We start from the raw sequence: 17,681 nt of genomic DNA on the forward strand, positions 1-17,681 counted from the left end.
TTCCCACTACACCCTGCTCAAGGCCACATCCTTTGGGTATCCAGATTAAAGATTTGTGAACTAAGACTATTATCCATAAGAATGATGTCTGGTTTAAAGATGTTTCCTGAACATGGACACTTTACCATGGACTGTTTAGTTGCAATAACATTGATGAAAAATTAACTCAGGAAAAAAATTTCTTAAAATGCCTATAGTCTCTTGATATGAGGGTCACTATAAAAGGAAGTGTAGACTTTTAAAACCCTTCTTCTTTTTTTTTTTAACATTTTTTATTGAGTTATAGTCATTTTACAATGTTGTGTCAAATTCCAGTGTACAGCACAATTTTTCTGTTATACATGAACATACATATATTCATTGTCACATTTTTTTTCGCTGTGAGCTACCACATGATCTTGTATATATTTCCCTGTGCTATACAGTATAATCTTGTTTATCTATTCTGCATATGCCTGTCAGTATCTACAAATTTTGAACTCCCAGTCTGTCCCTTCCCACCCCCCGCCTCCTTGGCAACCACAAGTTTCTATTCTATGTCTATGAGTCTGTTTCTGTTTTGTATTTATGTTTTTTTTTTTTAGATAAAACCCTTATTCTTACCAAACTCAAAGCATCATTTTTTAGCATCCAGAATCTCCTAGAAGATTGTATAAAGTCATTAAGTGATGCTGGGACACTGGCGGTTACTCTAGAGAATAAAGAGTCCCAGATTCTGAGATAGAAATTTGGTCATTTGATGAATTAAATGTCTTAGAATAATAATTAAATTTCACATTGGCTAAATTTATCTGACTACAAGAAGTTGATAATCTAGCATAATGGAGCACTGGGTATAGTGACTGGAACAAAGCCCTTCATATTCCAGTCTTGGTCCTGATTTCTCCATTTATTTGTTACATGCCTTTGAGCAAGTTACTTACCTTAGCCTAGCTTCCTCATCTGTAAAATGATGATAACACTTGAACTTAGAATTTTTAGAAAATTTAAGGAGTTAATACATAAATAAAACTTAGGACAGTTTCTGGTACATAAGAAGCACTCAATATAATTTAGCTATTGTTCTTAAGAATACTTCAGTCATTTCCTTTAAAACTACACTGAGTCCCTCAGGTATCATTCTATAACTCTCTCTGTCATTTGAAGTTACAAATCCTTCAATACTTAGATTGAAGTTCTTAGCACCTGTACAGAAGTCAAACAACAAAAAAGCCAAATGTCCTGAAACACACTTTTCTGGTGAAAATTCTGGTGTTTTATTTTAATTTTTTTTTAAAAAACCGAGGGGTGTCCATTAATGAAGCATTTTTATTCCTTAATTTCAATCTTTATAAAATATGAAACTCAGAAGCATCACCGTCACATCACTTACACAGAAAATCCAGGACTGCCTTTTCTGGTCACCATTTGTTCTGCTTCTGTCTACCCTGCCTTCTCAATGAGATTCATTGAATACACACTCTGGGTTCGCTATTCTGGAGTCAAGCATTTCGGGGACAGGAGAGTTCAGGGTATCAGATTCTTAGATTCCTTGGATTTTGAATCTATCAATTTTCCTCCATGAGTTTCTGCAAATTTAAACATACTGAGAAGACAGAAGAAAGGGTCCGGAGATCTGGAATGGGGCAAAAAGAACAAGTGCTGGGACCAGGAAAAGAGAAAGGTGATTATCAGGATGAAAATAGACAAATTCCTGACCTCAAAGGGGTTGGAATCTTTTGTAAGAAACTGATAAAGGCGCAGAATCATTACAATTGAGCCCTGAGTTAATGAGTATAAGTACTAGGGGCACACAGAGGGAGGGATGACAAGTTCTGCCTGGGGAGTTAATGATGTTTTCACAAAGGATTTAACACTTGTAAGTCCCTAAGGACAACTAGGTACTCCCCGGCCCAAGATAAACCATATTTTGCAGAGCACGAGGCCTGCAGGAACATGATGTGTTCAGGAAGTAGTCGCTCACTGTGGCTGTAACAGAGAGAGTATGGGTGGAGGCAGAAGACATAGAGGAAGAGGTGGGGGTGGTTGAGAAATCATGTGCCCAAATAGGTTTAATATGTCTCTTTCATCTTTCTTCTCCTCCTCCCACCATCCTCCCTAGTGTGACTAAATGAGAGATGCTTGGAAGTTCCTGTTTCTGGTTCTGGGGAAGGCAGTGAATCCATGCAACTCTGAGACGCATGGCCCGGGGTGACCTGAGCATCTGGAAGGGCCATTTTTGGTCTTCAAGCTGAGTGGCTAGTGGTGTCACCAAGTGACTCAGCAGGATTGGGGTCTGTTATTGAATTTTATCATGTCACAGCTAATAGTGCCAGCAAAACATAAAGCATTACTTGGAAATTATTGTCAGATGGAATTTCTTTAGTTGGCTTTGTTGAAAATTACATGCATGCTGTGTTGGTATAGATAGCCAGCCCTGTGTGCGTGTGCGTGTGCGTGTGCATGTGCGTGTGCGTGTGTGTGTGTGTGTGTGTTAGCTTTTATAACCTGTAGGCCCCAGGAATCCTAAATAACAAGCATACCCTTCTAATATTCTTATTTGTGCACATATCCATGCTTTCAGGACAAGGGTACAATGGGGGCCTTTTATGCTGTTGGCAGTGTCACAACAGGGATAAGGGGACCAGGAGATGTAAGAATTTCACGAGACAGTGGTTTCTCCTCTGGTGACAGAGTGTAGCAAGCGCTCAGGTTTCCTCTAACCACTCCTCTTCCCAGCCCAGGCCTTTATGTATGATTGAAACAAATACTCCTTTCTCTCAGATGTTCTAGTCTAGATGGTGAAAAAGCCTTCAATCTGGCATCAAAAGGCAGTTCAACCCAGAAAATACTTTGCCCGTGTTTTCCTGGGACTCCTCTCAGTAATAATCCCTGGAAATTCTGCCTGCCAAGCCTATGTGAGAACACTGAATGGCTTAGCTGAGAAGGAAATTGATATGAAAAGTGGACAGGAAGTTGAGGTCTCTCTTGAGTATAAGCATAAATATGCAAAAAGGCACAATTCACTAACAGGTTTCCTAACATATTAGGAAATAACTCTATCTCTGGCTATGTGAAATTGCATTAAATTAGGAGGAAAAAAAGTCACCATATTCATTTGCACAATATAAGGTGCTTACTAAGTCTATTCGATGGTGAAGCTTCACAAAATAAACTTTCCATATTTCAACATGAGTTACTCTCATGGTATCAGAAACTAAAGCTGGATATACTTTCTCCTGGCATCTTACAAAAAAAGTTTTTACAGAGTCTCAGTCTAGGAGTTCCGCATTGGCAGCACTGATCTTGTGCAGTTCTCCTGAAAGTTTTCAGCAGTAAATCTTTAGAAATGTCCACTTAAGCAGCAGAGGTCATAAATACTTCGCGAGAGCAATAAAACAAAACAGAATTTTGGAAGTTATAATTTTAGTGGATATAACTGCACTATAAAAGGCAGGCCTCTGGGACCCAGAATAAATGCAAGACTCCATCCAAGTGAACCGCAGTGCTAACCCATCTGCAAGTGGTAAATTATCCCCAGTCCCAGGTGTGGCGCATTATCCGAAGGGTGTCCAGTGATTAAAGGTAAGAACGTGGCTAAAATCCAAGGGAGCAGTGAACATTAATGATGGCTGGAAATTGTCAACAATTTCTCTGGAAGTTTGATTCGTTCCTATTTGCGCACATTAGCCAGGTCCAAAGTTCAGCGGATTGTCTATGAGCGGTTTAGATACTCCAGTGAGAGAGGCCCAGAGGGTAAAAAAGAGACTTTGGCTCTTCATTTGCCCCGGAAGGAGTTCATACAAGATGAAAGGAGAGCATTAATCCTCTTTTCTATAAGATCTTCAGGTTTCAACAAAGAATAGACCCTTACTGGGGTCATCATCCTAGAATTCAACTGATGATTGCAAAGCAACATAAAGTTTGCATTACAACATAAAGTTTGTGCTCTCTCTGGTACATCACTTATTCCGTTCAGCACACCTTTGCATAAACATTCTTTTCCATTTAAATCTGTGTCAGGGTCTTAGTAACTCTCAAAGGGTCAAGGATACGTTTAATTGATTTCCTAAGCTTTTCCCCTACCTACCCTCCACACACCCATACACACGTAAAGAACACTGCATTATTGAACGCAAGTGACTATTATTTCATAATTACATCTATAATTTTTTGTAGTGTTTGGGATCAAAAAGTCCCCATCTTTTATTCTTTTTCACCAAGTTCTCAAATTGCCCCTCTGCCCCAATCTAGTCTTGATTGGTGCCATCTAGAAAACTGGAGTACCATACTGAATGAAGGTGGCAGGGATAAGAAAGTGACATCTGAAGGGCAGATGAAGAACATTTTTATGTAAGGAAGCCCAAGCTTCCAATTTTTAATCAACATTTGATTGTGGCCTATTAAAATGCCAAATCACTTTGCAATATTGTGCTATGTCTTCACAGCTTAAAATAGTCACTGTGAGATAGTCATTCCACTCCAATTTTCCCATCTGAAAATAATAACACACTGTACCTTTTGCTGTTGCTTCTAATTTTTTTTTTTTTTTTGGTTTTTATTATTGTGTAACTGAAATGTCAACCTCTTGCATCCAAGGGTCACCTTCTAGTTTATTTGGAAAATAGAGGAACAAGAGGGTTTGTCTCATGTCAGCTCCTGAGTCATTGACTTGGCGTCTGTTGTCTATGTCATGTGCTCCTTTCAGCTTTGCTTTCTGCATGGCCGTTGGTCACTGCTCTGCTCACTGCTGTTTACCACCTGAAACTTGGGCCTTTCTAGGTGGTGAGTGCCCAGTCAAGAGGCTCACAATTTCCATCACTAACCTGTCACTCTCCTCCCACTAATACACAACCATGAAGTTTATGGATGTTGCAGATTTTAATGTAGGTTTGGGGATCATTCCAAGTAAAACCCTCTAGTTCCCTTCCAGAAAAAGGTTGCTTGATACTTATGTGGATTTTTTATTTTTTTAACCCCTGGCCTTTTCTCAATCTGTGCACTCCTGGGATGCAATAATCATCCCTCAGGGCATTTCCCTAAGACTGAGGTAGCGAGTCCAAAGTCAGAGCACAATAGCATGAGTGGGAGTTATATTTGAGAGGAGGAGAGCCTGCAGGAAATAGTCTAGAACGGGTTCTGAATCTTAAAGTTGGGTTGCCATTCAGGTCTCTCCATCAGTGTGAAGCGAAGCCAACCTAGGCTGCGGGCAGGATTTGTGTTGCTTTGGCATAGACAGTATTGTTCCCCTCATTCCTGTAATAGCATCTTGACTTTCCCTGGGGATCAACTCCACCCACTTTCATTCCATGTGGTTTAGGTGGGGCTTACCCAGCCCCTGGAATCAGAGGTGAGCTCATGATCCAGATCTGGACAATTGGTATTGTGGTCTGGTCATGGTGACTGCTTAATCACTCTTTGCTCTAATCAAAGTAATCTGAGGAATTTTTCTGGAGCAGCCAGGAAAGACAAGTTTTTGGGGGGTTTTTTGTTTTTGTTTTTTGTTTTTTTCCTAAGACTGCTAGCAGAGAGGATGAAGTAAGTCTGACCTTCCAGCAGACACCATAAAAGCATAAAAATAAGGCCAACCAAGAGGAAAACTGGGCTGACATGTAAAGAGAAATTGGCTCTGATGATAATAGAAACTCTTAGATCCAGTCATGATAAGAGCTGGTACTGCTAGAATTTTCAGTATGTTAACCAAGATTTTTTTTTAACTTAATCCAATTTGGGTTGATTTCCTGTCACAATCCAAAGTTCCCTGAATAATATAGTCTTGAATTTTTTCCAATGGCACCAGGTTTTTCATGGATACCAGAATAAACATTCATATACTCTTCCCAAGGAAAAACAATAATCTCAAAAATATTACAATCTAGATCTATATTCAGAGAGAGAAGCACTTTTTTGGGAATATAATATGCTCTGCACAGATAACTATCTGAACAATGACTAGTACTTTACATTATTATGTAAAAAGTTTTCACTTCCATCTAACGTTTCTAGCCAATAATCCTAAATTTTAGTGATGCAAAATAAATGAATTCCATTAGATTTCCATGATAAATAACAAAATTACATATTTCTTTAGTTATACAATCAGCTGGAATTGAAATTAAAATACTTGAAATTCCAGGTCAAAAGTTTGGGGGAGGTATTGCCCTGCTTCACTATGTCTCCATAGGTAGGACAACACAGCATAGGATTTATTTCCCTGTTCAAATTCCTGAGGTAAAAGAATGAAGGAGAGACAGGGCAGAGGCTGGTTCTTCTAGTAACATTTTGAATTTAGGCAACTTTCACCACTGTTTATAAGGAACACAGAATCTATTTATATTTTTCCAAATTCATTTATGATCTTTCTCAATACACATACATTCATCTCCATTTATGAGAGGAGAGTGGTTTATATTAGATAGAAATAGACCAGTGGAGGGAGGAAGAGTTGAGAGAGCACTGCACTCCCCTAGAACAGATGGCGTTTGTTAGGCAGTCTTTACCATTGGATTGAAGACACGACGTAATTAATTACGCTCAACTTGAAGGAAAAAGATTTCCAAATTTCTTCCGCTCTCTGATACCTCATTTCAGCAATTCTTTTTAGCCGATCTAAAATGAATACAAGATTTTTTTACTTGATCACAGTAGAATACAAAGTTATTTACTTACTTTAGGCATTTTTTTTTTTTAACCTCTTGGATCTTAATCTTTGGAAGACTGTTGACTTTAGCCTAACCCATGGTATCATTCTTTGTGATAAAAACCCTCCTTCTTTCTAGCTAAGCAGGTCTGTCACAGTCCCAGGAGTTGCTATCTGTTCAGTCTGACTGCTCACTGAGGACTATTCATTCTTACCCAATAATGGAGCCCACCATTGGTTCTCCTTTACCTCCCAGAGAAAAATCCAAAGTCTTTAGCATAGCATTTGAGAACTTTCATAGCTTAAATTCTCTGTTTTTACTAGATTGAACTGTCTACATTTCCCACCTATGCAGACATCCATCTTCCTGGTTTTAAATGTTGAGGAAATTCTCTATTTATATAACGTCATATACAAATATGTGATAATTTTAGCTTTTTAATCAAGGATTATTATCTAATAACATGTTTATTATTTTTCCTGCTAATGCTTTGGATTCTGCTAGTGGTTTTTCTCATATTATATGGTTTATTTGTGAGGAGAAGAAAAACATGTCACAGTGGATAATTATTTCAATGTGATATAGTTTGTTTTAAAATCGTATGTACAATTTTCATTAAGTTATTCATAAGTAAACTTAAATTATAAAATTGTTTTGGCCTTTTTGAGTTTTGGTGCTAAATACAAATGGTCTGTGATGGTTCAACTTATGATTTTTTTACTTTAAGCTGGTAAGAGATACGCATTCAACAGAAGTCATACTTCGAATTTAGATCTTTCCCTGGTCTAGCGATGGGCAGCAGGATACTCTCTTGTGATGCTGGGTTGCCACAAAGAGTTGCAGCTCCCAGTCAGCCACAGGATCACAAGGGTGAACGATTTATATGCTTACAACCATTCTGTACCCATGCAACCATTCTGTTCTTCACTTCCAGTACAGTTTTCAATAAACTACTGAGATAAAAATGAGATATTCAGCACTTTATTATAAAATAGGCTTTGTGTGTGATGATTTTGCACAACTGTAGGCTAATGTGTAAGTGTTCTCAGCATGTTTAAGGTAGGCTAGGTTAAATTATGATGTTCAGTGAGTTAGGTGTATTCAATGAATTTTTGACTTAACAGTATTTCCAATTTACCATGGGTTTATCAGGATGTAACCCCATCATAAGTCAAGGGAGATCTGTATGTTTCATAATGTGAATGGAATGGTAACATATTTTACTTTTCTATGTTTTTCAAGTCCATATAATATAAGAGTATTTATTCCATAACAGTTTCTGGAGAAAAGTCTTTAAGGAGTCAGGTTCAGATCATAATTTTAGAGTAATTCATCTTTTTATTAACACATCACTTTGGTAATTTTATATTTTTGCTGGAGGATTGTTTCTCTTTATAAAATTGTCACATGTATTAGCCTATTTTCTAATAAAAAGAAAAGCATTTCCCTTTCCCCAGTGCCTGACTGGCATATTCATCTAAAAGGCAATATGCTACAGGTTTAAAAGCAGGGTATTAGGTATTTCCTTCTCCCAGTGGATAACTATTGCTGACTGGAGTTAGATATAGCTCTTCCCCCAGGTAAGTTAGGCTCTGGTAAAAGCCCCGAATGTTTTAGGCTTTGGCAAAATAGTTTCTCCTGAGGGGATGTCTTAAGAAGAACAGTGTGCTCTAGCACATTTCAAAATCTTTCTTTTTTCCTCTCTTCCTCCTGGAAGCATGAAATTTTTCTCAATACTCACTGGGAGCACCTGGTGGAGCTCCTGGAGGTAAAACTAACAAAAGAGTGACAGGCCCTCAATGACTGGCTCCTCCTGGAGTTTTGAGCTCTCAAACTTGTCTACACTGCACCTCCAGCAATTCATCAGCCTCAGTTCAGGTTTTCCTATCTCAACACTGGTTCCCATGGAGGTTCCTACCCTGGTAAGTGGAGATTTTTTGTATTTTCCCGTCTGTCTCTCTAATTTGGGGGTCAGAAATTTGCCCTGTTATCTAAATTTTCTGACAGATCTAAGGAGAGTTGTTGATTTTTCACTTTGTTCAAATTTTACTTAAGATAAGTGGCAACTTCTACACTCCTCACATGCTGGACTGGACCTGCATGGAAGTTTCCCTTGCTGGGTGTGTGTAGGGGTGCCTTTCTCCAAATATGAATTACTTTTAAGCTCTTTGTACAACTTATAAAATGGGGGAAAGAGTTGTGGTAGAAAATGTTATTAATCATTAAAAAAAAATAAAAGTATTTTAAGAATTGGACTGAGTTGGTTTTGAACTCCAGCTGTAGAAATATTGGGCACAGAGGATCTTCTAAAGAAGATTTGAATTCTAATATAATATATATGGGCAGTGGACTTGTGAAATAGTCCAACTAATATTTGCATAGCACTTATCACAGGTTTAAGTGAAAGATTTATTGAATATAAACAAAGGTTACTTATCCCCATAATATGGATGAGGAAACCTGGGCATAGGAAAATTGAGTAACCATCCAAGGTCATCCTCTGATCACCAGGTGTACACCATAGTAAGTCTGGAAATCTGAGCATTAATATTTTGGCTCCTCCATGAACATGGGCTTAGAAACAGACCTTTTTTGAATGCTTTCCCACAGAATTTATCTTCTACTAATATGTGCAAGATGAGTTAGGGAGCATGAAGTTAATTTTCTTGCACCTCAGGCATATTTTTCTAGATTCATAAACACAACTGACATTGGAAATCCCCCAACTACCAGATTTATCAACATATTTATTCAGGGGGTGCAAATAAAGGTTTTGAATACATGGTTAAGTTCCAAAATTAAAGGCAAATTATCATAATTATTTCACAAAAAGTAATTTGATTGACTAGACATATATCTACTTCTATGTCTATATCTATCTATATTCCTTCTAAAATATCACATTAAAACAGTTTCTAAATGAGGGCAAAGATTCAAAGTATTTCGAGAGATTGGTAATTCCAGTATTGAGTTATAAAGGAGAAACAGATCCCATAAGTAACAGTTCTCATTGATTGTAAAAAAAAAAAAAATGTACACAGTTGAGCCTCCTTGTGTTGCTAAGTGTTTTATTTATTTCACTTCTCCTTCTACCATGAATATAGAATCAGTTCACAACACATGGCAGAGAAGAGGTGTTGAGAATCAATCCATTTGCTTGCTGCCAAAAAATAAAGTCACCACTAGGACAAGTATGATTCCTTACTCAAAAATGTTTGAGTTACACCATATTAGATATTCTCTAATAGTTGACTTTACAGTGATACTGATATTGAAAACACTATGGGAAAAGACAACGTATGGACTGGGAGAAACCATTTGCAAGCGATAGGACTAACAAGGGATTAATTTCAAAAATATACATAGTTCATATAACTTAATATTAAAAAACAAACAATCCAATAAAAAATGGACAGAAGACCTAAATAGACATTTCTCCAAAGAAGACATACAGATGAACATCAAGCACATGAAAAGATGCTCAGCATCACTAATTATTAGAGAAATGCAAATCAAAACTACAATGAGGTATCACCTCACCCTGGTCAGAATGGCCATCATCAAAATATCTACAAATAATAAATGATGGCAAAAAAAGGGAGCCCTCCTACACTGTTGGTGGGAATCTAAATTGGTGCAGCCACTATGAAGAAGAGTATGGAGGTTCCTTCAAAAACTAAAAACTGAACTACCATATGATCCAGTAACCCCACTCCTGGGCATATATATCAGAAAAGGTGAAAGCACCTAATGTTCATAAACAAATGAATGGATAAAGAAGATGTGGGGTGTCTTTACAATGGAATTTACTCAACCATAAAAAAAGAGAATGAAATAATACCGTTTGCAGGAACATGGATGGAGTTAGAGGTTTTGATACTAAATGAAATGAGTCAGACAGAGAAGGACAAATATATGATATCGCTTATATGTGGAATCTAAAAAAAAAATGACACAAATGCACTTATTTATAAAAACAGAAACAGATTCACAGACATAGAGTGAGGGGGGAAGGCATATTGGGAGTTTGGGATTAACAGACTACTACAAATAAAATAGATAAATAATAAAGTCCTACTGTATAGCACAAGGAACTATATTCAATATCTTATAATAATGTATAATGGAAAAGACTCTGGAAAAGAATATATATGTATAACTGAATCACTTTGCTGTACACCTGAAACTAACAGAACATTATAAATCCACTATCCTTCAATTAAAAAAATAATAATAACAAAGAAAAAAAGAAAATGCCCTGGGAGAATACCAATAGACCTAGATACTACAGTGGAAAGATAAGTTAATAATTCCAAAATGATAGTTTAATATAATATCTGATTTTAAAGTGACAGACATAATCTTAACGTGCACATTTTTTTAGGTACTCATCTCCCTGTATTGCAATTACCTTTGCTTCAGTGTTGTCTTACTCCCTGTGGGCCTTTTTGATGCTTGGATCATGATTTGTTTACCATTAACCTCTCAGTTTCCAACAAATTGTTTGCCTTCAAATTTGTAACCACAAAAAATGTACTAAATGAGTAAATGAAAGAATACCCGCATTTGCAAGTCTAAGAAGTATTTTTTCTTCCTTCTCTGGTAAAAATGATTGAACATTTCTTAACAGTTTTCATAATTTCTTATTCTTTTATCTAATATATGGAAGAGTTGTTATCCTTATTTATGAATGGAAATGTCATATGTAATTGATAAAACATAACTGCTTAAACTTATTTTAGACATATAGAACATTCTAGAAAGAAAGTATTGGTGTTATAGAAAAAGAAAAAATATTGTTGAGATTTGATATGGAAGTTGCTTTTTCTCCCCAAGCACAGCTACGTAAATCCAGGAATTTACCATTGCTTCCTACTCTCAAGGAAACACAAATTAGTTAAGAATAATAAAACCAACACTCAGCTTCATGTTTGTGGGTTGACTTGCTACATGGAATCAGAATGTATTTTCTGTGGCATAATATTTTCGTAGTGAAGCAGCCAAAATACCACAAGTGCATAGCAGGAGCTGCGAGCATTCTGGCCCTTCCAGGCATTTCTGCGGCTTGGCATTGATAAATGCAGGTGAGACACAGGTTGCAGTCAGGATCACATTACAATAAACAGTGACTTTTCCAAAACTGTGAGTTGCTAAAACAGCTTCCCTATTACCTTGGGAGAAGATGCCTGTCCATCAGCAAGCTGGGACTTTAGAGTAAGTTCTCACCATTGGATCTTTTGAGCGAGCAAAAATTCAAGCCCAGAAAAATAAAAACAATAATAAAAGACACTCTCCTCCTATTTCCACAATATCGTTGTGTGGCAAACACCAATGCACAGCATGACTTCCTTTTTCCTTTCCTTCTGGTTTCCTAATTGTATGTTTTTGCCTGCCATTTAATTTAAAAGGGTAAAGTAATCAATTCTTTAATTTGAGAAATGATGGAAAAGTAGTAAGACCAGTCTGTGTATTTATCCTATAGAATCATTTTCATTACTTTCTAGGCCCACCTACCAATTATGTTTATCACTTAAATGATTTCCTAATATATCAATCATCACTTACAAGCATGAAACTTGACCTTAGCTTTTTCTTCTTTGTATTTCTTCCCACTAATTTCTTCTTAACTTAGTTACATCAGATAACAACATAATGTAGCTTGAAAAACACAGTGTGTGGTGCATATGATATGCTCAGTACCTTGTGGTTATTAATAGGTCATCTAAACATAAGATACTTCTAAAGATTAAGAAAAATAAAGTCTGATTTTTTTTTACTCATACGATTTTGATTTGTTTTTCTGGTGTCATAAATGTGAAATGTGTTCTGTAGTTATCTGCTGTTACTATATTCATACTACATTTTCAGTTATTCTTTGTGATTGATAATCTAAAACAAAACTTATGTTTTGAAACAATGTGGGTTTTCTGAAGCTGATAAGTCTTAAAACTCATCATTTTTCATGTGGGTCAGTTTCTCAGTATTTTCAAGAGTATATCTTGAGAATAAGTATTTCTGTGGCTCTTGACATAGCATCTAAGACTTGTTTCATTTCAAACAATCAACCAAACAGTATAGGGTCCACACATTTGGAGCCATATAAAGTTAAGCCATCCTATACTATGGTCTACTTTATATGAAAAACATTTTTAAATGTGCTGAAAACAATACTAAAACTTTTAGATTATTCTCAGAGAATGAAGCCCTCAACACATCATCAATCATTTTCCTTTGTTTCCTTTCTCTGTGATGTCCCTTCATACTACTTTCAACTCCCTGTGGGTATTCTGACCTTAAGACAACTGCCACCATTCTTATAGCTACACAAAAAGACATTTATTACTGTCAGATCAATGCAAAACTGATGCAGTTAAACCATTTTCTAATTAGTTCCCTCTCCAATTAATCTCTCAAGAATGCTTCCCACCACCTCAAAGGTTCCAACCAACTGATGTTTTGTTCTTTTGTTTTTATTTTGACAAGGACAAATTGAATTTCCCATTGCCCAGGAATACACTTACAGCCCTTACAATTATTCATATTTGCATTGATAAAACTTTCAGTCCTCCAGAACGTTTACTAATAAAGAACGTCTCATGTTGGAAATAGTAGAAAGACAGTTACCACATAGTCTAACTTCAGCCTTTGTACTGAATATTTCCATTAGTAATGTAGCAAATGGTATAAGTTGGTTGTAATCAAATTGAAAATGGGAATCAAATGGGTCAGGATAGACATTAGGCAATGAACTAGATTTCTAACTTCTACGCCATTTATGTGACCCTGTAAAGTCTGATAGATCGTTATGATTCACTGCCCTCGATAAAGGAACCAAGCACTTGGGTTCTGAAGTTAGGAAAGAGTCTGGGTAGCTCAGACATAGTTCTGACAGTGCCAAAACAAGCTTGGATAGGGAAACAGTAAGTTGAACCAATGATTTGGCAGCATAAAAACAACAATTATGTTAATTGATGTTTGTTTTAATATTGAATACAGTCAAATCCTTTTTATGTAAAACCAACCCATTAAAGAAGACACCCTCTGAAGAAGAAGAGTTGAGCAATAGAGGTCAAAGTGTGAACTGAATCAATCTTCCTTAGAAGTAACAAGAAGCTGAAGTTTTCTGATGAGGTTTCAAAATGAGATGGAGGGGAGAAGTGTATGAAAACTATGCCTCCCTTTAGGTTGTATATGTCAGCAATGCTTAGCATTTGTAGGGTAAGAACATTTTTCCTCACCAACTTTTGGTGCTCAAAGGCTGTAAAATATGAATATATTAGCTTAACATTTTCAAAATGTCTTTGAAATATTAAATTATGAACAACATTTTATTTCAACAATGAAGGTCTCTGTAGTCGTGAAGTGTTACACACTGAGATTCAAATCTTTGGTTTTGGGAATTTGTCTGTGTTAAAATATATTCTGAATGAATCTTCCTTTTCTCTGGGTAATAACTGCTAACATGTTGCAAGATGTATAAATTCAGTTGATAAAACCAGGCTGTGCTAGTTCCTAAGCATATCCCTTGTATCAAACAAAAAAAAACCACATTATGCTTGATACCTGACTGGTTATAACTCATTCTGCTGTGAGTTCCACTAATCAATGCCTCCTGATAAAACAAGATAAAAGTCACATATCAGAAAATGCAAGTCAAGGCTCAGAATGCTTTTACTTAACCAGGAATGAGGTGGAACATAATTATGATAATAATAGTAATAATAATAATAACCATACCTTGAGAATTCACTGACTACCTGGCTCACAATATGGCAACTTGGATATTCTCTTTTTTTTTAATCATTAAATGTATTTTAAGGTCAATATTATCATTCCCATTTTACAGATAAGGAAACTTGTTAAGGACCCCGTCTAAAAATCATCACACAGTTGGTTAATATGAAGCTGAAACTCAGATCCGAATCTGACTGTACTGAAAGCCCATGCTCTTTTCACTCAGCAACCCTGCCTAAAATAATAATAATAAAGTAAAACACCAGGGCTAAAAAGAGAATATGATATCTCTGGTCAAGCCTATGTGCTTTCATGCTTTGAGGTCATACTCCCCCATCCCCACCCCACTCCAAACCCAGCAGTTAGAAAAAAAAAAGAAATTTCAGGGAAAACAATTAAATGATAGAGCCAAATTAAAGAAAATTGATACAGAGCTCTCTGTGGACCTGAGTGGAAGAGAAACCATGGTGGTCTAGTGTGTGTGTGTGTGTGTGTGTGTGTGTGTGTGTGTGTGTGTGTGTGTACAGGGCTGGATGGTGGGGGGAGGCATGGTTGTCATTTGTCTGTTTGCACTCAAATCCATTCCCTGCCTTTCTTCTGTCTGTATTGCAGGTAGCCACATTTCCCAGGCTCCTTTGACAGCTGGCTTTGGCAAGGCTGAGCAATGAGAAGCAATGGCAAAAAAATTAAAGAGCAGGAGACAAGAACATTTAGGTTACCTTGCCCCCTTCTCTGCCTCACTGACATCTGGCAGTGACTGTATCTCTCTAGGGAATCCCACTGCCGCCAGACCCATTCCCTGCATGGTCCCACCTCCCCCAGGCTAGTTTCCATTTCTGTCCAGTGGCATTGGCGGTTGATCTCTGATAACAGCAGCTTGTCCTCAGGTCTCTCCAGTCACAGGGATAGTGTCATCTTCTCACTGTTGATAATCTCTGGGATAACTTACTGTCCCTTGCTGTCTTTTCATCATGTAAACAATTATCTGAATCAGATACTCTCTCTGAAATAATTGAAGTGATTTCTGTTTTCTAGACTCTGACTGATGTAGTATGAGGTTGTTGAGGGTGGTGGGGAGAATAAAAGCTAAAGCCAATGTACATTGGTGTATGAGTCCAGAAACCACAGGAAATTTAAGTCCTACTTATCACACAGATAGTAGTACAGTATATTCAGTGGGGAGATTGAAGAGATTCTGTAGGAAGCTGACTTGCGGACAACATTAGCAAAATCCTTAATTAATCATGATATGGAAAACCAGAGCTAACAAAACAAGGCATAGAACAAAGGAGCCAAGATGGAGGAGGGACTAGGCAAAGGAAAACTGTAAGCTAGGTGGGGATAAATAGAGAGAGAGAGACACAGAGCCGGAGATAGAGGCAAAGAAACAAACTTACCCAGGTGTTATCAAAACTAAAAATTCAAAGTATTAAAACTAAGAAAGGATGCCTGCAAAATTCAGGATGTTAATTCACTACAGATAAAATGGAAAAAATTAGAATAACTTCAAAGGAACTATTCTAAAATCATAAAAATTAAGACCATTAAAGAGATACATAAAAATGAGACCAATTAAAAAGAGAAAATTACAGAAAAAGAACAGGATTGCAAAACTAGAACTGATGGTTATGAAAAATAATAACCAGTAGAAACAACAGATACCAAATGCCTCATCCCCCCAATCTTGAAATATCAAAATTATTGAACATGTATTATAAAACAAATGTAGTGACCATATTTGATTCTACTCTATGGGGTAAATCTAGACAAATTTAGCATACTATCATGTTCTCTCCTTCCAATTTTACCATACAGAAGTTCAATTCATTAAGACACTGAAAGCAACTGACTCATATTGGTGGAATCTCCCTCCAGTCTACTGACTGGACCAAACCATATGTGGTATAAGCATAGTTTTTTCAGATTTTCAGTAGCCGTGAATGGAATATCATGGCTTTGGCTCTGAAAAATGTGCAAGTGGAAATCAACTCAGCTATGCTTTAAGTTGTCAACCTTTGAAGATTTATTATTTATTTATTCATACACTGTAGAGGATGATGGATTGATTTGTTAATTGATTGATTGACTGATTGATGCCTAAATACAATCCTGGAACTACCTAAGGATGCTGGTGTGGCCAGCCTCTTTGCCAAGAGGCTTGGCTATCTATTTACACAAAAGTCCTGGTTAGAATCTTCACTTTTTACCATAAATGTATAATTTACTTAATTTAAGTAAATAAATATAATTTCTATTGATCAGCAGCACACAATACCTGGATTGCAAGACTATGTCAGAGGATAAATCTTCAACTATTTGTTGTCCTATATTTGTCAAAACCAATTGACAGAAAATATATTTGTGGAAGGAAACAACAAAGATAAATGATCTTCTAGTCTTAACTGATTTATATCCTTAGTTCAATCTGCATCATCAGAAAGCCATAAACCTCAGGGTACACTATTATCATAGCTCTCTAAAAACCTATTTTTACTGAATTGTACTTTGGTGTTGTATCCTAGACTCGTACTGAGTGCTGCAATAAGAAAAACAAAACAAGACAAAACAAAGGCTCTTCAGTTAGGATAAGCTAAATTGCTTTAACAAATAGACTGAAACACAATAGAAGCTTATTTCTCATGCATATAACACTCTAAAATGGGTGCTCCCTGTAGGCACACAATTCTCATCCATGTGATGATTTGGGAATATTTTGTGGCTCTGCCAAGCCCTAGGTCTTCATTATCATGTGCATCCAATGGTAGAGGTTGATGGAGGTCTTGGAGGGGAACACCCCTTCTTAAAAGGCTTAGCCAGAAAATAGCACTCATATCTTATGTTCATTTTCTATTCATAAGAGTTAGATGAGTGGTCACATTTCATTGCAAAGGGTGCTGGGGTATGTGGCCCCCACCTAGGCCGCATCTTCCCATAGACTGTTCTACTGTGGAAAGCAGACCAGAATTCGGTGGACAGGTATACACTCTCTGACACACTGATAGCTTGTTTTAATTGTAAGAACGTGTAGAGAGCATTGATTATGACTTTAAAAAGATAAATGTGTAATATTCCTTTCAAACATAAGCCAGAATAAGCTGTCCTATTCTTAAGAAATCGGTGTACCTTTCCTTTGCACAATGTAAACTATGTAAAAGATCATGATTTTGTTGATTGTTTGTTCAATTATTATTTTCTTAATTAATTTTTCTCTTTCACTTTGACTAAAGGGACTCAAATCAAATTATTAAGTTGAAATTTAACAACTGCATAGGATCTTAAGACTTGCATAAAATAAAATAAAATGTATATGTTTATTGTATATGAACA

The 17,681-nt window shown here is 36.6% G+C and overlaps 1 long non-coding RNA gene across 3 annotated transcripts in view; it reads right to left on the minus strand.

Moving 5' to 3' along the window:
- The window catches only part of LOC116665383, a 249,246-nt gene that overhangs the window by 111,004 nt on the left and 120,561 nt on the right, over positions 1–17,681 (minus strand). The window contains exon 5 of one of the 3 annotated variants that reach the window (XR_004321981.1): positions 6,093–6,588. The exons of the other annotated variants lie outside the window; for them this stretch is intronic. This is a non-coding gene — a long non-coding RNA (uncharacterized LOC116665383). Of the gene's footprint in view, positions 1–6,092; positions 6,589–17,681 lie in introns of those variants that run through there. 3 annotated transcript variants of the gene reach the window in all.

This window comes from Camelus ferus, chromosome 8 (genome assembly GCF_009834535.1).
Source record: "Camelus ferus isolate YT-003-E chromosome 8, BCGSAC_Cfer_1.0, whole genome shotgun sequence".
Taxonomy (NCBI): Eukaryota; Metazoa; Chordata; class Mammalia; order Artiodactyla; family Camelidae; genus Camelus; species Camelus ferus.